This window comes from Mercenaria mercenaria, chromosome 10 (genome assembly GCF_021730395.1).
Source record: "Mercenaria mercenaria strain notata chromosome 10, MADL_Memer_1, whole genome shotgun sequence".
In the NCBI taxonomy this organism is placed as follows: Eukaryota; Metazoa; Mollusca; class Bivalvia; order Venerida; family Veneridae; genus Mercenaria; species Mercenaria mercenaria.
Window position 1 is genome coordinate 51,570,631 of NC_069370.1, and position 23,559 is coordinate 51,594,189.

The 23,559-nt window shown below is 34.6% G+C and overlaps 1 long non-coding RNA gene across 1 annotated transcript; it reads right to left on the reverse strand.

The window, feature by feature from the left end:
- Positions 1-8,001: 8,001 nt before the first annotated feature.
- LOC123561582 (uncharacterized) lies at positions 8,002-11,040 on the reverse strand. The gene is made up of 2 exons (XR_006688452.2): positions 10,886-11,040; positions 8,002-8,497 (listed from the first exon to the last, which is right to left on the reverse strand). It is a non-coding gene; the product is annotated as an uncharacterized LOC123561582 (long non-coding RNA).
- Positions 11,041-23,559: the final 12,519 nt, after the last annotated feature.

A 23,559-nucleotide genomic window follows, 5' to 3' on the forward strand; every position in this document is an offset into this window, starting at 1 on the left:
CTCTACGCAAAAAGTGCACATATTTTGACGGCGGACTTTGCTTTTACAGGCCAGATATTTTGATGCTATTTGAAATAATAAAACTAAACTTGTATATATGTGTAAACAATGATACAAAAAGTTTCTTGTGTAATACCATCCCAAAGTTACGTATGCATGTGAACTTATCCTTATAAACTTCAGATAAGTGATTCAAAATTGTTAATTCTGAATTTTTACACATCAGACGCTTAACGAAATAAAAATACTCGTCTCGTACAAATACTAATTATTAATGTCCTGTAAATGCGAAAATTGAGCCACCAGCCCTCCGTACAAAGTCACGACTCTTGAGTCGCCCATACGGAGAATTGCAACATACAATTACATATGTTTATATTAACCCTCAGTTGAGTAACATCAAGTCACAACTTTCTTTTATCCCGCCCGCTTAGCACGCTGAGTAGAAGGAGCGCAGATCTGTGGATCGTGAGTTCGCTTCTCGGGCGAGGTGTAATGATTTGATAAAAGCACGACTCCGAAATCATTTGTCCTCCAACTCTTAATTTATTTAGTGAAGTTGGCAGTTACTTGTTGAGACTACAGAATCCAGGAACAGTGGTTAGGTTAACCGTGTTCTCCCCACCCCGCCTCCTGAACAAACAAACAAAAGCCTTTCTTTCTTCTTATACTTTATGGAATATCTAACAATTTTAGTAGAGATTTTACTCGTATTTGTGATATTTGATAGATTCCGAACGTTAGGAAAAATTATTATTTATGGAATATGCTTCTGTTATGTGTCTGGGCATACAAAAATAAGCCTCCTATCAGTTAAACCCTCATTGCAAAGAATGTTATAAAACCGTTATAAAGTAAGTGCATTTTATATGAAATAAAAACAGCCGGATTTAGTGGTGTTCAGCCTTCCATCAGCAGGTTTTGGCGCTCCTTATGTTACCTATTACCAGCGTTAAATACGTTAAATAGCATTATATGACTACGAACTCTTGCATTCGATTTCAGCCCAGAGGTACTCGGCGTTGCATAAAATCAATTCAAAACTTCGACAAACAGAAATGTCAATTTTAACAATTACAGCAATCTTAAAGTGCCGTGTGGTTGTTGTAAAAGTCTACCCGTACTCGGACTCAGTGTTATATTTTCTGGTTCTTTGGGATCATGGCGTAAACTCAGTTATGCTGTGATAGAATTCCGCTTAAACCGGTGCTAAAGGACTGTTCCACATTTCATTACCTCTCATGAAGATACTCAGTCAAACCCAGTCTGCTATTACTTTGCTTGGTTGCATCCTACGCTTACAAAGGATCTTTTAAAGCTTTTTTAGCCATTACAATAGCAGTATTTAGTTGTCGTGTAGCGGCTGTAAAATGTCTCTCCGTACTTGGACGCAGCGATGTTATTCTTACATAATTTATTCTTATGTTAAGAGATTGTTTTGTTCGATTTAATGTCGCACCGAAACAATTATAGGTCATATGGCGACTTTGCAGTTTTGATGGTGGAGGAAGATTCTAGGTGCCCCTCTATATATTATTTCATCACAAGCGGGCACATGGATAGAACCACCGACCTTTCGTAAGTCTGCTGGCGTCCTCGCATGAAGAATTCAACGCGAGTGAGGATAGAACCCATACCAGTGAGGGGCAAGTGATTTGAAGTCAGAGACCATAACCACTCAGCCACAGATTGATTCAAATCTTTTAGGATATCTTAGTGTTCCCGGGAAACCATTATACATTTTGAGTTGATTTTTACTCTTGCCAGAGTTAAAACACAGAAAATAGCATTTTTATTTCAAAGCAGCCTACTGCCTTGCTTGTCGACCTTTAAATATACCTAGATCTTGCACAGGTGTAAGTTACAAAAGGCCTTCAACGGGTTTTGGTTATCATCACCAATAATCAATAAAGTAGAATTTTCTCACTTTCGCATTTTGAGAAACAAATGAAAGAGTTTTCAGTGTTGGGTCGAAATGCCTTTCATGATTTAAGCACCAGATGCAATAATTTTACGAATGACGTATACTCAAGTAGCATATACTCATTTCTACATTTTTTTTTCGTTATTTTTTTTTCGATTTGTTAGTCTTTTTGTATTTGCTATAAACAGTTATTTCTTAGGCAATTACAGTCAGGAGTGGTTATGTACTTCGCCAACAGATGCGCGAATCACTTCATGATAGGGCTTTTTTGTATCACGACACCTTGATTTGGGGAGTAAACATGCGATTATTTCTTTAAGAAACCTTTACCTTCTTTCATAACAAAGGGAAACACAGGAATTGCGCATACTAGATTATACTCTTCCGCAGTATTACTGAGGTAAATTAAGGACTAATTCCATATTTTGACGAAACAAATCAAACAAAACCAAATCATTGAAAGAAAGAGCTGTTTAACATGAAAATTGAACAAAATATAATCCAAATACTTATCTTCAAAACGGCTGCAGTTTTACTGATACACGTTTAATTCTGAAAATGGAATAAAGTGACCACATTTCTGTCTAAAAACCAAACATTTTCATTGTACTGATATATATTTATATTTCTTTTGATGCATTTGCAATAATGTCCCAGAACAAGGTTTAACGCAGTTTGCATGTGTTTATTCTTTATTTATTTTCAAGTAGCATTCTTTTTTAAAGGGGGACGACTTTCTGAGCGAGTCGTTCGAGACACTACTGTAAAATATGTATTGAACAGGAAGATTGTTGGTAAAGATGTTGTTCGTGTACCCAACAATCTGTGGTTTGGTGATGCACTGTAAAACATTAAGTGTGAAAACAACTCGATTGTATAGACTGTAAAGATACATTGTCAAACAACTAACAATTACAAACGCAAGTAGAATTTGCGCTTTCGTTTGCTGCGTTTTTATAAGCTTAGTTGCTCTTCCTGTATGCTGGTTTATATATTAATTCTAGTTTGGAAAATATCATTGTTAATTGCATAGTGGTTTGGAACTGTTTGCTTTGTGAGTATGGGGTACAAAATAAACACAGTGTAGATGTTAACATGTAGTTGTAAACGATTATATAACTATTTATGTTATTTATTTACGCCGTCCATGGTTGTTTGGAGCTCCGCCGGAACTTATGCACCATCATAGTTGAGCACATGAGTTTTTCCTTAAATTTACACACAGCTGTCTGTAGATCAAAGCTCACATTATAATGTTGCGAAAGGAATAATTTTGAAAGTTTATGAGCATACAGGCAGAATCCGAAATTGTAGAAAGGAATCAGACCAGACCCACGTTTAATTTGCCCAGATAAAAGAGAGTTAATTGATAGGTGGTGTACCTCAAAGAAAATAGGTACTCTTTATAATGAGATGAGGCAGCTAATGTGAACTGAAGAATTTAAAATGCGTATTTGCACAGAGGTGCCAACTTTCTTGAATGAAGCAAATCAGTTAACTCATAAAGTTTTCTTCAACAATCCAATTTTTTCAACAGGAAATCCTCTTTTTAATCCCCCGCCACGAGTGGTGGGGGTTATAGGAATGGTCTCCGTCAGTCCTTCCATCTTCCGTCCTTCCGTAACATTTCGTGTCCGCTCTGCATCTCCTAAACCCCTTGAAGGATAATCATGAAACTTCGGTTAAATGATCACCTCTTCAAGACGATGTGCAGAACCCATGAGTCAGCCATGTTGGCTCAAGGTCAAGATCACAACTCAAGGTCAAAGATTTCAGCCTTCCATTTCGTGTCCGCTCTGTATCTCCTAAACCTCTTGAAGGATAATTATGAAACTTGGAATAAATGATCACCACATCAAGAGGATGTGCAGAACCCATGAGTCAGCCATGTTGGCTCAAGGTCAAGATCACAACTCAAGGTCACATGTTTGAGCCTTCCATTTTGTGTCCGCTCTGTATCACATAAACCCCTTTAAGAATTTTCATCAAACTTGGGTCAAATGATCACCTCATCAAGACGATGTGCAGAACTCATGAGTCAGCCATGTTGGCTCAAGGTCAAGGCCACAAAGCCGAGTCAAAGTTTTGAGCCTTCCATTTTGTGTCCGCTCTGTATCTCCTTATCCCCTTGAAGGATTCATATGAAACCCGGGTCAAATGATCACCTATCGAAGACGATGTGCAGAACTCATCTGTCAGCCGTGCCGGCTCAAGGGCAAGGTCACAACTTAGGGTCAAAGGTTTGAGCCTTCCATTTTGTGTCCACTCTGTATCTTCTAAACCCTTTGAGGGATGTACATTAAACTTGGGTCAAATGAACACCTCATTAAGAACTCATGAGTCAGCCATGTTGGCTCAAGGTCAAGGTCACAACTCAAGGTCAAAGGTTTGATCCTTCCATTTTGTGTCGCTCTGTATCGCCTAAACTCTTTGAAGAATTTTCATCAAACTTGGGTCAAATGATCACCTCATCAAGTCGATGTCCAGAACGTACGAGTCAGCCATGTTGGCTCAAGGTCAAGGTCACAAAGCCGGGTCAAAGATTTGAGCCTTCCATTTTGTGTCCGCTCTGTATCTCTTAATCCCCTTGAAGGATTCATATGAAACATGGGTCAAATGATCTCCTATCGAAGACGATGTGCAGAACTCATGAGTTAGCCATGCCGGCTCAAGGTCAAGGTCAAAACTTAGGGTCAAAGGTGTGAGCCTTCCATTTTGTGTCCACTCTGTATCAATTATTCTCCTAAACCCCTTGAAGGATTTACATTAAACTTGGGTCAAATGATCACCTCATCAAGAACTCATGAGCCAGCAATGTCAACTCAAGGCCATGGTTACAACTGAAGGTCAAAGGTTTGAGCTCTGTATCTTCTAAACCCCTTGAAGGATTTTCATGAAACTTGGGTCAAATTATCACCTCATCAAGACAATGGGCAGAATTTATTGGTCAGCCATGTCAGTTCAAGGTCAAGGTCACAGCTCAAGGTCAAAGGTTTACCCTTTCACTATCCATATCAGTGGCGGAGGATTTAGCTGTCTTTAAAACTGCCTTGTTCATGAAATACTTCTAGGCCTAGGTGCTCAATAATTCTAAAACAGGAAATTCTCAAATTCTGTTTGCTGTTTGCTTTGTGAGTATGGGGTACAAAATAAACATAGTGTAGATGTTAACATGTAGTTGTAAACGATTATATAACTATTTATATTATTTATTTACGCCGTCCATGGTTGTTTGGAGCTCCGCCGGAACTTATGCACCATCATAGTTTTGAGCACATGAGTTTTCCCTTAAATTTACACACAGCTGTCTGTAAATCAAAGTTCACATTATGATGTTGCGAAAGGAATAATTTTGAAAGGTTATGAGCATACAGGCAGAGTCCGAAATTGTAGAAAGGAATCAGGCCAGACCCACGTTGAATTTGCCCAGATAAAAGAGAGTAAATTGATAGGTGGTGTACCTCAAAGAAAATAGGTACTCTTTATAATGAGATGAGGCAGCTAATGTGAACTGAAGAATGCGTATTTGCACAGAGGTGCCAACTTTCTTGAATGAAGAAAATCAGTTAACTCATAAAGTTTTCTTCAACAAACCAAATATTTTCAACAGGAAATCCTCCTTTTCATAATATACTTCTAGGCCTAGGTTTTCAATAATTTTAATGCAGGAAATTCTCAAATTCTCAAAAATCAAAATTCACAAGTCATATACCTACTTAAAAAGACCTTGTCTCTACCTACTTGCAGTCATTGCATGAAAACTTAAGACATTCACCTTAAAGTGATGATGATACAAAACCTACAGGCCTTACCTCTATGAGATCTAACGTCGAGTCTTATACTGATAGCAAAACTATTCTAGAGGTCTGGGAGTCGACTATGCACAATGGAATATGTTAGACATAAATTAGGGCCTTTATCAGACTGTACAGATCTTAAGATACCAACAAATGTTGTCTTGAAGTTTAATTGACAATACCTTTATAGCAAAGACTTGCGTTAGATGTAATTTTAAATGCGCAGTACTGATTCTAGCTGTACAAAACTGCAACGTATTGACAATAAGGTATATATCAAAGCGTAAGTAAATATTTCTAGAAAATTCTGCATTATTGGTGTTAAAACTACTTTGCATAAATCTTTTGTTTATCGACTGCAGAAATAGCAGTATAATGAGATCATGATATCATACATGGATATTCTTAATAAAGAAAACTACACGAAATTTGGTAGATGTACTTCGCAGAATAAACTAATAAACATAAACTATAATTATTATAATACGATATACAAGACAATGAACGAAATGTCTGAGTTTTCCAACAATACTGATCAGTGAAAAGAAAACAATCTATATACATGTATCAATATTTTTGATAGTTTAAATTTTTCAAATGTTGCGTGATGAATTGTACAAGGTTTACCATTTTGTTTACGTAAGATATAGTCACGTACGCTGCTCGAGAGACAGTAAATTATAAAGCATACCTAGTATGTTGTCATTTTAAAGGTTTAAAAGCTAAAATGTAATTTAAAATCTCTTAATTTTTTCATGATGTATGATCGTGTACTGGCAAGGCAGACCTCAGCAAAATAACTGTCATCCTCAAAAGTTCTCCCTTTAAGCTTAATGTGCTGTCTCACAGAAATACAGTATGCCTCGATTGGAATGAAATAATAGAGACATAATTCAGACAACACCTGGTATACTATCAGCTCCGTAGCTTCACAACATAATTAAGGTTAGTCATTGTGAAATTATTGTCATTCCCAGAAGTTTGAAAATTACTGATCACTAGGGTCATTGTTAAATGTTATAAATTAAAATGATAGGGAGATATTATAGTGTTGTATGTTTTTACTGTTTCTAATGACTAATATGTTTGCGATGCTATCGCTTTCATTTTTAGAGCTATTGTGAATGTAAATTTATTATGACAGAGGCTGTTTCAGCATGGCAGTCAAATATCATACTTTTAAAACGTTGAAATGACTTTGTTTAGGGGCATGCTGACTTTTACAAGTGTTGAATGAAATAAAAAATCTGCTTCCATTTGGCAAGGTAGTCTCATAACTGTAAAATGTCTTTTCAAACAGGTGCTTAAATGATAAACTATTTGTATAATTATCAAGACCAGTTTAAGTATTACAACAAAATTTACATAAGAAAGTTAAGAAACTTGAATAAAACGTTGTTAAGTTTAAATTGCGTAGTTATCAGCAACACGTTTGTCTTCATCTTGTGCTTTATGAGTAAATTTATCCTCACCATGTTGATCATTTTTAGGGGATATCTATGACCTCTCATGGGAGAAACATCATATCAATCCGTCTGTCTGTTCTTGATTTTTCTACAATTCTCTTTGTCTGGGCTCTAAATTGGTAACTTTCAACTGTCACGAAATTAAAACATAACCCCTAAAATGCACAAAGAACCCTAACCATTATAAACTGTGCATCCCACAAATCGATGATGTAAGCAGTATTCAAAACATATTGGTGTTACATGTACAGCATTCATACTTCTATGTCCAGTTTTAGCTTTAGTGATGAAATATTATCTCTATTGTTCCGGGAAATGTTTTGTATTTTGTGTTACTTATACTATCGACTGCCCAACACAATTCAAGTCATTTTGAGTAAATAGGTAAGTTGCTAGTTTACATTTAATATAATTATTTACAATACCATAAAAGGCATTTTGCAACAGCAATGCTTCCAATTTTTAATTTAATATTGAGAAACTTCGCTCTACGGAAGTTTGTAACACCGGTGGCTTTGTTAACGAAGTCATCAATTATATTTAAATATTTCTTACACATACAGTTAATGTGAACTCGCTTTATACGAATTTTTGGATAAAACGAACAAAATTCGGATTCCCCGGCCGATTCCTTCTATTTCCTTTGTAAAATTGTTTCGGTAGTTGCATTAACAGTTAGTAACAGATATAACAAAGAAACTGTACGTCAACAAGGTTTGACTGTTAAATCTAATATTTTTTATGAACATTTTATTTGCAAATGCGAGTCCTTTTTAGATTGCTATCTTTAAAATAAATGAAATACAACAGTATGTATGGTAAACTACATTATTTATATACTAATTGTTTCACCATAACAATCAGCATTCAATTTGGTAAAACTGTATCCACGACAAACCACGTTCAGTATATTAATTATTCCATTTACAACATGAAATCAGTCAGTACTCTGTGTCATTTGTATTGTCATTGTCAATGACACTTCCAGCATTTCCGTTACTCTGTATATTGAGAGAAATGCCAAGTGTGGCTTCGAGTCCATTAACCGATTGTTTCTCGTAAAACGGAGGAAATTTGTTCAGAATTAAGCTTGACTTGCAGCGACAGGTTCGCCCTACCCTTGCACATTTCATACCTTGTCCTTTCCTTGCGCATCTGCCTTTGGTATCTTTGCATGTTTTTTGATCACATAGTTGACCTTGAATATCTATCACGAGAGTGATGATTGCCAGCGAAATAAGAATCAGAGTTAGTTTAAGTGACTTCATGTTGTCCAGGTCTTCTTTTGTTTGTTCCCTCTGGATTTGAGTCTGAAACATCATAAACAGTCATTATGTCTCATAATCAGTATTTTCTCTAATCTTATATTGGCACATGTTAATAGGAGAGAAGCAAATAAGTTTTGAATTAAACAGCCTTTCTCAATTTAGAACAAAATGGTTGTAAGAAAACGTTTTCATTCAGTTTTACAATTAATTTTCTCAGTTCATAATGATACATTTTCCAAAATACTAGGCAAATGTCCAACAAGAAAAGCCATATTCAAAGAATTCAGCTGCCCATACTGCAATCCGCATAGAAATAGGGGTATCGTTTTCTACTGCTTATCATGTACGCTCTTAGAATTCGATGTAATTCGTTGCAGAGTTTGAGCGGTCTTCTGCGCATACCTGGAAGTGATTATCAGTTGGAGCGCACGGCAAAAATATGCATATTTTTGCATGTCCGCATGCATTTAGTTAATAATATGCATAATGTACTGACTAAATTTTAGGATTAGTGTTACCATGGTTACAAAATATAACCATTTAAGATACTTTTCGTTCAAATTGCTGGAATCCGATATATATCGGAGTCTTTAATTTATACCGGCGCTCCAAGTCTGCATTGAGTCAAAGTCATTAGTATTTCCTATTTACACATTTACTTTAAAGTACGGAATGGTGAAATATTACTCTCGCGCATCATAATGCGGGTTTTAAGCATAAATTGCATCATTATGCCTGTGTTCAATACACACATCGGCCATAAATTTGAATAAATTCATGGCCCCTAAATTCAAGTAGAGATGTTTTCGAGACATGAACATAATGAACTTACTACAAGTACTACTAGTACATCTTTAATTTCCAAAAAGATTGTTTTTACCTTGATGCAGAAATATACTCCTATCTGATAATATCATTAACTGTAACCGGTATTCTAAATTAGTAAGCGCGGATCAATTGAGAGTGATATATCATACGCAAATATCGTTATTGTGTTTTTGTTGTTCTATGCCAAATCGTTTTTCCTTGTGAAATTAACAACATGAAAATGACAGAAAAATCAACATTAATTCTTGAAAATAAGTATTTTTATATTGAAAAAAAAATCTTGAAAAGTTTATAGCAACCTGATTTAATCATATTTCATGAACAACATGATATTATATAAAGGTAAAACTACGACCAATATTAATCATTAGATTTAAGTTTATGCTAAACAGTTATTAAACGTACAGTGTTCTCTAACGTAAAGACTAAAATATACCTTGTATTTTGAACAGTGAAAATAAGGAATATTGCAATATTTGCCCTTTCTACTTTTGTGTTTAGAAGTTGTTTACTTGTTTAAATGCTGAAAAATAATCAAGGAGCTAAAATATGTATAAGATAGCTATTCTAATTTCCTTATTTTCCTTTTGTATTTAGAGATATTATCATAGTTAATAAATATTCTTTTAAAATAATTTGACCGCTTGTCTATGCTACCGGAAATATATACTTTTTATGTTTGGTTGAGAAAAGAGTGGTAATAGTAAGCTGATTTTGTTTTTGTTTTCCTGGTACTACATTTTTACTTTTAAATCATCAATTTCCCTGTTCATTCAAAATATGGAGACAAGAGCGGTAACAGTAAAGCAGTAGTAAAACATAGTACATAAGAAATCGATATGAATTTGGCAGTAGCAGCAGTAGCAAAAATGTAAAATTGGCAGTAGCGGTAGTAGCAGTAATAAAAACGTGAAATTGGCAGTAGCAGTAATAGCAGTAGCAGCATTACTAAAAAGTGAAATCGGCAGTAGTAGCAGAAGTAACAAAAGTAGTAACAGCAGTAGCAATAGCAGAGTAGCAGTAGCATCATTAACTGTAGCAGCAGTAGCAGTAGCAGAAATAGCAGTAGCAGCAATAGCAGTAGCAGTAGAGTCACTAGCTGTAGTAGTAGTAGTAGTAGTAGTAGAAGTAGTAGTAGCAGTAGCAGAAGCAACACTTCATTAAGCAGTAGCAGAAGTAGCAGTAGCACTAGCAGTTATAGCAGTAGAATAAGTAGCAGTAGTGGCAGTATCAGAATCGCGAGCAGTAGCAATAGCAACAGAAGCAATAGCAGCAGTAACAATAGCAATATTCTACTGCTGTTGCTGCTTGTGCTACTGTAAAAAGCTGAACAAATATAAAGGGATGGCATTTGGTCCTTAATGCTTTGAAAACTAAGCCCGGATACGGCTGAACGCGGGAATAATCGATTAGCACATACGTCTGGCTTTTCAAAAAGTACCAATATCATGCTGCGCGCCAGTACTCGTATAAAAAGCTAAGATCTGCCACTGATCACTTAAGAAATATGTAAAGATGACTACAAATATTTGTTTACTGTTTATTTTTGTTCTAAAACGCTTAATATATCAAAATGAAATTTTGCAAATTTGTGCTACTCACTTGTTATTCCTTCTTGATTTGAAAACTGACACCTTTTCTACTAAAATCACTTGTCTGTCAGTGTGAACCAAGTCCAGTTTTTCTTTCAGAATGGCTCTAAAGAAATGGGAATGTTGCCTTGAAAAGCAGACTCCAGACATACGTATTGTGGCTTATTAAGGATATAATTGAATATGTTATTGGTATTGTACTAGACAATGATAAATGCATAATTTACTGTAAACGTTAAAAATATAGGAATATTATGTTAATCGACATGATTATTACTGATAATTTCAAAGGCATGTCGAGTCAATAGGTTCAATGCTATCATTGCATTTATTTAACATTCCGTTGCTTCCGTTGACATTCTAAAACTGTACGACATTTTGGCTAAAAGCACTCTTTACGGACAATACAATTTTAAGATTTCAACAAGGTTGACATATACGAGGGGCGTTCAATATGTAATGTTATTCCGTATACATGTAGTTCTGTAACTGCTGGTTATTTTTAGATGCTGTTTTCGGCACATTGTAGAGCAACTTATTGGGAACACAATGCTATATAAATTATAAAAATAGGCAGGTTCAAAGTAAAAATATAATCATTTTAGTGAGGTGTACTCAGGTATACTGGACCATAATTATGATTTAGGTTTTCCTGGGCATCCAGTGTCTCAGAAAAATAGAATAACTTGTAAAATCACAAAATTCTATCATTTTTCTACGAGGTACAGCAATTTGTAATGAGTTTGCTTTTGTTTTAAACTATTTATTGCATTTTTTATTTTACAACACAACTAAAAAAATCTAAACTCGAGGTTGATTCCATCAGGAATGGGTGTTGAGAGCGATTAATCAAAGTTGTAAGAACTAGCTTCGCAATTGAGAATTAAGATACTAGTATCAACTTAAACGATGATTATCGCGCCTGACAAAATTGCAGAGGCTTATTGTACTAACCTTATCATTTTTCGAGTAAAAATATACACACTCAATTTAAAACTGTTATAAACTTTTTTATTGTAGTTTTCATATGTTTTTGTGAAGATCATGATTTGTTTTATCTGTTTAAACTGAAAATTGAGCTATAGTTCTAGTTGTTGAATAGTAGAATCAAGGAATTGCATAATACAATCGCAATAGTTTGGACATAAAATTGTCCAGTATACCCGAGTACACCTCTCTCAAATGATTATATTTTTACTTTGAATCTACCGATTTTTATAATTTATATAGCATTGTGTTGCCAATAAATTTCTCTATAATGTGCTGAAAACCGCATCTAAAAAAAAACCAGTGGTTACGGAACTACATACGGAATAACATTACATATTGAACGATACGGAATAACATTACATACTGAACGCCCCTCGTACTTTTATAACAATTTATTCATTTAAGGTGGACTTTGCCTAGTTTAAGTTACAGGATTCCGTTTCGATACTTTGTTTAATTTTAGATTCAGCATATTCCTCAGTGAATGCATATTTTACACTTTTGATATTTCTGTAACAATGTTTTCTCTGCAAACCTTCAAACACGCCTATTGACGTCTATTTGTGATGAACCATGAATTCACGTCTGTCAGACTGTTCTTCGTAAGTCGTTATTTTCAGTCAACAAGTATTGGTTTGCTTATTACTCATCATTCCATATAAAAAAGTCTTTAAGTGATGAAAAATTTGTGGAGACCATTTTTACATTAAAATCGATACTTACTTTAAAGAGACGTCAGAGGGACAAATATGACGTTGAGTTTTGAATAAAATGTTTCCTTCAATCTTGTCTCATGTTAAATCCAAACGATAAAATTTAACCAAAAAATACACGATGATGAAAACTTTATTTTCTGCCGATTGAAGGAATAAATTATAGGATCTAAATATTAATTTTCTCGTAATACCATATCACATTACCCCTAATACTACATTTTAAGTTAGCTTAATTAAGCCTTTTTCTGATATATTCCTTTTCAAATCTTAGAATTATACAGTCTCATTCATGATACTCGACATAGACACGAAAGAATTATGGTACGTGAGAAAGGTTTTTCAGAAGAGGTCTTTGAAACTTAGTAACTCCAGATCATGTAAGTTTTGAAATTCGCTATTAATATATTTTTTCTATATAATGATGGCTATTTTATGCCCTCGAAGGTGGGCATATTAAAGCTGCTCTGTCCGTACGTCAGTCAGTACGTCCATGTGTGCCTGCGTCCGTGTAAATTATCTTTCGGGCCGTAACTCTGTCATCCATAAAGGGATTTCAAAATAACTTGGCATAAATGTTCACCACAATGAGACGACGTGTCATGCGCAAGATCTAGACACTTAGACGTCAAATGTTAACATCGTCTGTTTCTGATCCGGTCCATAACTCTGCCATCGATAAGGGGAGATTTAAGAATCACTTGGCATAAATCTTCCCTATAATGAGATGTCATGCCATGCTCAAGACCCTGACCCTAGCTTCAAGGTCAAATTCACATTTAGAAGTCAAAGGTTAACATGATCTGTTTCTTGTCTGGTGCGTGACTCTGCCATTTATCAAGGGATTTGAAAATAATTTGAAATAAATGTTAAACATATTGAGAAGATGTGTCGCACTTATGACCGTGGTTCTCAGCTCAAGGTCAAGGTCACAAAATGATTCATATCTGAACTTTTCTGACATATATTGCATTTTTGGGCAAGCTTCGGTGGAGGGGGGAGGGGGTGGCATTTGTCACCAGTAATGACAGCTCTTGTTGTAATTTTTTCTTATTAAAAGTACCAATAAACAAGTTTTCTGCAATGTAATACACAGCTAAAAATGAAGGACGTAAGCATATGAAGCTGTGTATATACATGATGTTTACGTTCTTGAAACACACACAAAATACGTCATTTTTGTAAAATATCAGAAATCAACATTATACAACAGAAAGTTCAACAAAACAACTGCAAAAAGTCGCTTATCTTGAAATAAAATATTCTTAGCTTTATGATATTTTAAAATCAGTCAAAATTTGTAGGAGCAGTTAATTCGTATAATTTATGTAGTAATAAAGATATCCAAAGGAACCTTTCCGATAAATATTCTAAAGGTTTTGATTTCAGACGTATGACCCTTGACTTCGCTCCCTCCGTCATAGTAAAGTTTGCTTGTAGCTAGTTTTTCTTCATATTATCCATAACCCTCCCTAAACATACACGCACGCACAGTCATACATTTCGTAATCCAGTATAGTAACATCCGACCATTAGGCTTGCATGGCTTAATTACCTGCTTTTCGCAAAATGTTCACATACTTTGACGGCGAAATTTGCTTTTTTTGCCAGATATTTTGATGTTCTATGCAACAGATGTTATTTAAAATAATAAATCAAATTTCTATATGTATTAACAATGATATAAGAAGTTTCTTGTGTAATACTATCGCAAAGATACGTATACATGTGAACGTATCCTTATCAACATCAGGTAAGTGTATTGCTGAATTGTTTCAAAATTGTTAATTCTGAATTTGACAAACCAGACGCTTAACGAAGTCAAACAATATATCTATACGCTTACTCGTACAAATATGAAACCAGGGGTTGAAAATTGAGCCGCCAGTCCTCCGTACAAAGTCACGAATTGGCAGATACTTGTTGAGACTACAGAGTCCAGGAACAGTGGTCAGGTTAACTGCGCTCTCCAAACCCCCGAACATAGCAAAACAAACAAAAGACTTTCTTTCTTCTTACACTTTATGGAATATTTAACAGTTTTAGCAGAAATTTTACTCGTATTTGTAATATTTGATAGATTCCGAATGTTAGGAAAAAGGTATTATATATGGAATATGCTTCTGTTATGTGTCTGGGCATACAAGAATAACGTTTCTTAACACACATATCTTAGAGTTTAACCCTCTGTGCAAAACATATTATCAACTACTGAAATATTTATGGCATATATATGTACATAGGCATATTTTTTTTTGCCCCAATGCTATAAGATGCATGAAATATAAGTTCTTTATGTAACTATTTTTAGATATCTCATAGATAATACGTCACGGAAATAGCGGAAAGTGATGGAATTATATACAGGTACCTATAAAAATAAAATGTTGAGATAATTCAAATACAGGCTTTTTATTTTATTTTTGTTTACAACGCCATGTACATCGATACATGATTTTTCATGTACTATGATAATCTTGTGAGATAACTAATTTTAATCTTATCAAAGTGATTTTAACTTTGAATAAATTCATTGCACTGTTATAACTGACTCTTTTGATTAAGTTCTACTTCAAATTGTTAAATAAATGTATTTGTCCTGATCACGAGATGAAAGAAAACCCATTGAATTACGTTTTTTTTTTCCTGGCATAGGAGTAGAGTGATGTGATTCAGCGCAACGGTAATTGATTGTGAATTTTGTCGCATTTTCATATGTTAAATATAATCTAAACATTAAAATCTGAGTTCGAAACCGAAATAATTTCGTCCAAGTTAACAGTTTCAAGGGCTATTTCAATTTAATTATACTAAGAAAAATGAAATAGTACAGTTTGTCTAAAAACGAGAATGTGTAGGGGAAAGAATACGCTTTCTTGTGATTTGTAATGCTACGAGAAAATGAATTAATTGATCCCATTTTTTCATTCCTTCAATCGACAGAAAATAAAGTTTCCGTCAGTTTTTTGTCAAATTCTATCGTTTGGTTTTATATGAAATAAGATTTAATGAACATTTTTATGCAAAAGTCAAAGTCATATTAGTCGCTCTGACGTCTTTTAAACGTAAATATCGACTTTAATGTTAAAATGATCTCCACAAATTTAACATCACTTTAAGAACATTTTTATGGAATGATGATTAATAAGTAATTCAATACTTGTTGACTGAAAAGAACGATCTAACGGACGTGAATTCAAGGTTCATCAAAAAAGTACGTCAATAGGCTTGTTTGAAGGCTTGCAGAGAAAAAAAGTTACAGAAATATCAAAAATGTAAAATATGTATTAACTGATGAATATGCTAAATTTTATATAAAACAAAATGTCGAAACCGAACCCTATAATTTCAACTTAGGCGCAGTCCACCTTTAGACGAACAGCTTTAAAGTAAAAATACCCTAAAATACCTAAGATTTACAAACGGGCCAGTTTGGTTAGAAGGCAAGTAAATGATGACCGAAACAATATCATTTTTTTCTTCTGTAATTTCCTGGAAACATTTTTAATGATATATCAATAATTAGTCAAGACGTACACCTTTATATTCTTATCAATGATATGTGTTGAAAAAAAACCCAACATCCATCTGTATCTTTGTCAGATTTTAAAAACGGATAGAAGTCACAGAATAAGCAAATTCGAGTCTTTGCACAATTCTTTTTTATTGCATTTTTAATTATGTTGTGACAAAATATGTCTCTGATTGTGTCAGGAGTTTGATAAATGCTCTGTTAGACTATTAGGTATTGTCAAAAATATTAAAGGGGAGTTAGAAGTTTCCTTATTTGCATATTTTGTATGAAATAAAGCCACCTATGCTCAACCCATTCAATGACAAGAATATTATATAACTGAATTCTATTGATCATAAAAGCTCTGCTGCTATTATATCTTTCAAAGTCTTTTTACCCTCATTTACAAATAGAACTTCTTTCTCGTGAAAGTAGTTACAAAAGCGCATTACGCGTGCTTTATAAGGACATATTTTCCATATATGTTGTAATTTGCATACCGTTGGGACCAAACGTATCTCTATTATACTGAACTCTTAGATCTCGAAAATACTGTATTTCGGTAAATAACAAAGATATTTTTAAAACTGTTTGCTGGGAAATATCTGGCATTTATGATCATGAGTCTGGGCGTATAAATGTCACTGAAAACTACAAGGTAATTTTACGTTATCAGAAAGTTCGTTCTTTTGATGTTCGTAAATACAGTAATGAGAGACTTTGTACAGAATTGTAAGTACATTATGATTATGACATTACAAAGAAAATTGCTGTTTTCATAAATTTTACGTAGTTGTAGATTGAGCATTCATTTAATTTTCTATATTTGTAATGATATTGCGAGAACAAATTCCATACATGAGTTTACTATTGGTCAGTTGAACATAAGTAAGGAAGAGACATATGAAAGCAGGTTTTAAACTTGCCAGTCACATCGCCTACCACATACCACCTCATATACAATCAAAAAGGAAAATGTAGCTTTAAACTAAAAAGTGCGGTTTGTCTCATAAGCCCTGTTACTAACCTTGATTGTGTCCCAAAACATAGGAAAGTTGCCATGACCAGTAGTCGTAAATGTAAAAATAACATCCTAAAGATGTATCTTTATTATATTTACCCACTTCATGCAAACGTTAGACCTGCAGACGGTTCTAAATGCAAAACTATCATTTCATTAATGTTTTCATTAGTTGTTGAAATAAAACTGGATTATGTTTATAATTTTCAATGTTTCAAAATGTGAGTTTTTCGTTTTATAGTTACATTGTTTCGGAACTACTCTTAAACACTTAAGAATATAAATTATGAATAATCGGAATAATTTTCCAAAATCTACATCAATAGAAATATATAACTACAAATACATATAAAAAGAGTTGTTCTGACGTTTAAAAATTTAAAAGAAATCTCAAATTTATCAAAAACTTATTAAATTTTTTTGCTATTTTAAATTGTATTTGAGGAGACCGTATTTTTTTGATATACTTGCATCCGCCGCAATGTGCAATTGTTTTGGCTATTCGTTATACTTGCATCTGTCACTCTGTGCAATTGTTTTGGATATTTGGCATACTTAAACACGCCGCTCTGTACAACTGTTTTGACTATTTGCTATACATACATCCACTGCTCTTTACAGTTGTTTTGGCTATTTGTCATACTTAATCTACCGCTCTGTGCAATTCTTTTCACTATTTGTCATACTTAAATCTGCCGCTCTGTACAGTTGTTTTGGATATTTGTCATATTTCAGTCTGCCACTCTGTGCAATTGTTTTGGCTATTTGTCATACTTACATCTGTCGCTCTGTACAGTTGTTTCGGCTATTTGTTATACTTACGTCTGACGCTCTGTGCTATTGTTTTGGCTATTTATTATACTTATATCTGCGGCTCTGTGTAATTGTTTTGGCTATTTGTTATACTTGCATCCGCCGCTTTGTGCAATTGTTTTGGCTATTTGTTGTACTTGCATCTGCTGCTCTGTGCAATTGTTTTGGCTATTTGTCATACTTAAACCTGCCGCTCTGTACAGTACAGTTATTTTGGCTATTTGTTATACTTACATCTGCCGCTCTGTGCAACTGTTTTGGTTATTTGTTATACACTGTGCAATCGTTTTCGCTATTTGTCATACTTAAATCTGCTGGTCTGTGCCGTTTTTTTTTTTGGCTATTTGTTATACTTGCATCCGGCGCACTGTGCAATTGTTTTCGCTTTCTGTCATACTAAATATGCCACTCTGTACAGTTCTTTGGCTATTTGTTATACTTGCATCCGGCGCACTGTGCAAATGTCTTGGCTATTTGGTACTTAAATCCTCAGCTCTGTGGAATTTGTTTGGCCATTTGTTATATTTACATCCGCCGTTCTGTGCAATAGTTTCGACTATTTGTTATACTTCAATCCGCCGCTCTGTACAATTGGTTTAGCTATTTCTGTACTTACATCCGCCGCTCTGTGCAATTGTTTTGGCTATTTGTTATACTTACATCCGCTGTTCTGTGGAATTGTTTGGCTATTTGTAACACTTACATCCGCCCTGTACAATTGTTTGGTCTTTTATACTTACATCCGCCGCTATGTGCATTTATTTTGGCCTTTTGTTATACTTGCATCCGCCGCGCTGTGCAACTGTTTTGGTGATTTAATAAACTTACATCCGCCGCTCTGTTGAATTGGATTGGATATTTTTATACTTAAATCAGCCGCTCTCTGCAATTGTTGTTATTGATACATCCGCCGCTGTGTGGCATTGTTTTTGGCTATTTGTTTTACATACACCCGCCCCTGTGTGGAATTGTTTTGGCTATTTGTTATATATACATCCGCCGCTCTGTGAAATTGTTTTTGCTATTTGGTTATACTTACAGTCGTCGCTCTATGAATTGTTTTGGCTATTCTATATGGTTCCTCGATTTTACATAGATTTTTGTTGTATCTTTTACAGTTAATTGTCCAACATTAATAGGGGATATTATATGAGTGTATGTTCATTTGAATGTATTAAACGAAAGAATACAGTAGTAAAATTGGAGGCTCTGATTAGCATTTTATCAATTTTGTTCAACGAGTTTAATAAGCTTAATGTGGAAAGACACAAAAAAATATTCTTTTAACACATGTTATCTTTTTCTGCTGAAACATCAAATTTCATCTTTCTTCAACAATTTTACACTAAGTCATTTCGACAAACGTCTCCTGTACTTAAAACGACATCACTGTCAAAGCTTTATTGATGTCATACTACATTAATGTAATGGCTTTCTGTCACTCCAGTGACGCCAAACATATGATAATATGGAAAAATTACGTGTTTCGCAAGTAAATGGATAAATGTGATGAAAACCACTGAGAAGACATAACATAAATAAACAAATGAGCCGCGCTATGAGAAAACCAACATAGTGGCTTTGCGGCCAGCATGGATCCAGACCAGCCTGCGCATCCGCGCAGTCTGGTCAGGATCCATGCTGTTCGCTTTCAAAGCCTATTGCAATTAGAGAAACCGTTAGCGAACAGCATGGATCCTGACCAGATTGTGCGGATGCGGACGCGGATCCATGCTGGTCGCAAATGCACTATGTTGGTTTTCTCATGGCGCGGCTCAAATGTGTTCATTTTAACAATAAATTCTATTGTGTTTGGTGCTTATTCAGCAAACATATTTCGCTTGTTTTCCTACGAATATAAGAACTTTACATGTAACATTTAAAATAGTAAGTATTTGCTCTACAAACAGTCAGAGTTAGATGTCTGTACAGTAAGAAAAATTCAACCTGTAAGACGATTTCGGCAATATAGCTCTAATATTTATCAAATTTCGTTTACTAAAATTTTTATATGTACCTGTTGTAACAGTCGTTGACTCATATCGTTTCTTACACTTTGCTGTTGTAGTAGTCGTGCACCGGTTCTTATCAGTAACTGTTGTAATAGTCACTTACTCGATGTATTGTTTCTTATCTGTAATTGTTGTAGCAGTCGTTAACGCTAAAGCCTTACAGTTTGAGGGGAAAACAATCGACAACACCAAATCATAGAAGGAAAGGGTTGTTTCACATGAAAATTAAACAGCTTAACAACATGTATACATATGACTCTACACAACAACTGTCAGTTTACTTATATTCACATTCAATTCCGGAAAACGAATGCATAAAGGAGACACACTTTCGGCTTTAAAACTCACCTTGTTCGAAGAATAGTTACATATATTAGTTTCGATTCAATTGCAGTAATGTCCCAGTGCTGAATTTCACATAACTAGGTTCAACGTAGTTTTCATCAATTGTTTATTTTCATTTCTTTATAAATGATATCCATTTCCAAAGCGGGATAACTTTTTGAGAATAGTTTATCAATCGTACGGAACAGTACTGCAGAACATGTAACGGTCAGGTAGATTGTTGGTAAAGATGTTGTTCGTTCATCAAATATTTCTGTTTATTTTATGCTAACTAATGAAATACTGTATTCTATCAGTTAATTATATTCATATTTCATCACTCACACTGTGAAAATATGAAATCTATATTTTCACACTGTGAGAGATATAGCTCCGCCCCCTCATTACATTGTGTATGAATTTTAAATTATTTGCTTAAAACAGGATGAAAATTGTAGCCGCACTTTGTTCTTTATAGTATATTTCTCGATTCAAATTATTTTACTTACCGTTATGCAGCAAAAAATAAAACAAAATGGAACTTTATGTTGCATGCGTCTTTATAACGTCACAGCACGTCTGACGTCATGTCTGTTTACGCGCGTCTGTTTCCCGCGCTGAGATTAAAATAGTTCGCAAAATGCACATCTCAACGTAATTGAGCATAAAATAAAAAGAAAATTTGTTTGTTTTTCGTGAATATAGAATATATCTCACCTCGAAATGAGAAAATATTTGAAATTTTCTCACTTCTCAGTGAGATATATTCCATATTCACTCAAAACAAACAAATATCCTCTATGTTTTGATGATATACTCGTAAACCTTAACTCATACCGTTTCTAACCTTTAATTGTCCTTCTACGTATATGTTCTAGCAATGTTTACTCATATCGTCGTATCTTATCAAAACGTTTTGTCGACGTGTTTGGGCCTGAACTTTATTCCAGTTTTTTGAAATAAAAGAAGTGGAAATTATTTGTATCATTTATGTTAGTCCAAGTCTGTCTAGACAAATAAATCTGCAAAATATGCAAATATCTTAGATAATGAAAATTATCATATATTAAAAGACATGCAAATGTGTGCAAATTCCGCTATCAATGTTTTCTTCACCCGTATTTATCTAATTCATCTTGGACTGATGTTCTCTATCCAGACCATCTGTAGAAGTCAGTGACTTCTTAAATCTTACCACTTCCTGCTTGACTTTGCAGACTTTCATCTCGTACATATCTGACCAAGTCCAATACAGGAAGTGTGTTCCAGTTTATCAGCAAGTTTCTGTTTTCTGCAGATAGAAAGGTTGCAGATAAGCACACGTTCTCCTGTGTAAAGGAAAGAACTATATGTCTGTGGGCCTTTGCGTTGGCCTAACGGAGACGATCGCGAAGTTCAACAACATACACCGAGAGCATGCCTGAAGACAAAGTGTAGATAAGAATAAATGTTAAGTCTATGATACCTGCCAAACAAGGTAAGGGGAAAATTCGACACTTTCGTACCGAGTCGCGTTGTAGGCATGTACTAGACCGAGAACATGAGCCTTCCAACCCGACTTTGGATGCTCCTTTAACGTACCAAGCATTTTAAGCAATGTCTGGTTAACCTTATTGGTCATTCCTCTGCCCACATGATGATATGATGTGCTCGCCAGCAAATCCGCAAATTTCTTTGGTAAGTGCTTACTCAAAGTATTGTCACAGGTTGCTATGTATTCTGCCCAGAAAACGATGTTGTCAAACAGAATCCAACCAGTAGCCTTTGTTGTCTGATTGCGGATAGGGCATGCACGTGTATATCTACTGAAACGGTCAGTCAAATCCATGATGTTATCAAAAACCTCCTTTGGACCGTTCTAAAGAAAAAAATGAGTTATGAAGACTGTCCATAGGTGCCATTGACTGAATAGGTGTCAGCTCAGCAGTGGTAGCTAGAGACTTCCGTCGCGTGCAGCGGTCACAGTTTCTAATGTTGTCTGCAGCAAAGGTGTCCATCTTGGCCAATAGAATCTTCCCTTTATAACGATGGCCTGAGGTTCAAGATCGAAAAAGTAGCAGGTATTTAGCAGGGACAAGGTCCATTCTGATTTGGTCGTGGTACGCTGTGGATGCATTTTAATCATTAAGGCAGTCATGGTATTTAATCTTCAGTATTCTCAAATTAATTTTCTTGGCTAGCCAGATCACAACAATAATTTTATCGAACGTATTGCCAGTACTGTCATTCTAGTTGCAAGTTATGCTTGTTAAACCAATCGTTTCCGGCAACGTTTTTTGATAAGAATACCGCTTTTTTGGCAGCTTTTATTTTCATGCAGCAAAATTCTAATTTTATCGCATTATTTTAGCTTATTAGCTTCTGTTATTACAAGATATTGTGTACTTTGTATTTCAGAATAACTTTTTAAAGAAATCTCCGAGAGCAATGTTGTCCCGGTTTCTCTTTGGCTTTGGATGTGTAGTACCTGTAGCTTTGTTAGGTCTTGCTTCATTCTTAGTATTTTTCCGCATAATTTCTAACGAAAAAGTGAAACGAAAATATATAATAACTTTCATACAACGTCTTACAAAATCTTATATATTTCAAGTAAATACAGAATGAAAACAGACCCCCAGTTTTTAAAACTTACAATTTATCTTAAAAATAGAATAAAACTAGAAAATGAAATAGCATTGATGTGACAACTCAGCATAAAGCCAAATGGTGTGGATTTGAAACATGACAAACATGTAATAAAAAAAGAAAAGCTAAACAACACTCTTCATTTCTCATAACTAAACGAATTTGTAATAGAGTTTTATACCCAATATATTTTTTTTTCAACTCATTCATCTCGTTTTTTAAACTTTCTTTTTCTTCTGACATTATATCTATTCTTCATTTGAAAATATCGTACATTGCAAAAATGAAAATGAAAGTACTCCTTTATAGCATTGCTGTATTTGTCGCTCACCTCTGATGTACCGTACATGCGCATTAAAAACCAGCATCTGCGCATGATTACCAGAGACTTAATTTTATCAAAACCAGCATGTGGCTAGTCTTTCTATTTAGAATTGCTTTGCCTAACGTAACTCTTGTTCGGCTAATACAACATGACCATATTCAATGCTGTTTTGGCCATTTCTTTTTTAAGTTATTCGGTATCAGACGAAAACATCCCTGTATCCAAAGTGTACAAATGGAGGTAATTAAAATGTTTTGCAAGAAATGTAATGTGCTTGTGAAGAAACGAATTTCTGTCTCCTAGAGTGATAAAAAGAAATAATTCATTTGCAGTTTTCCGTCTTTCGT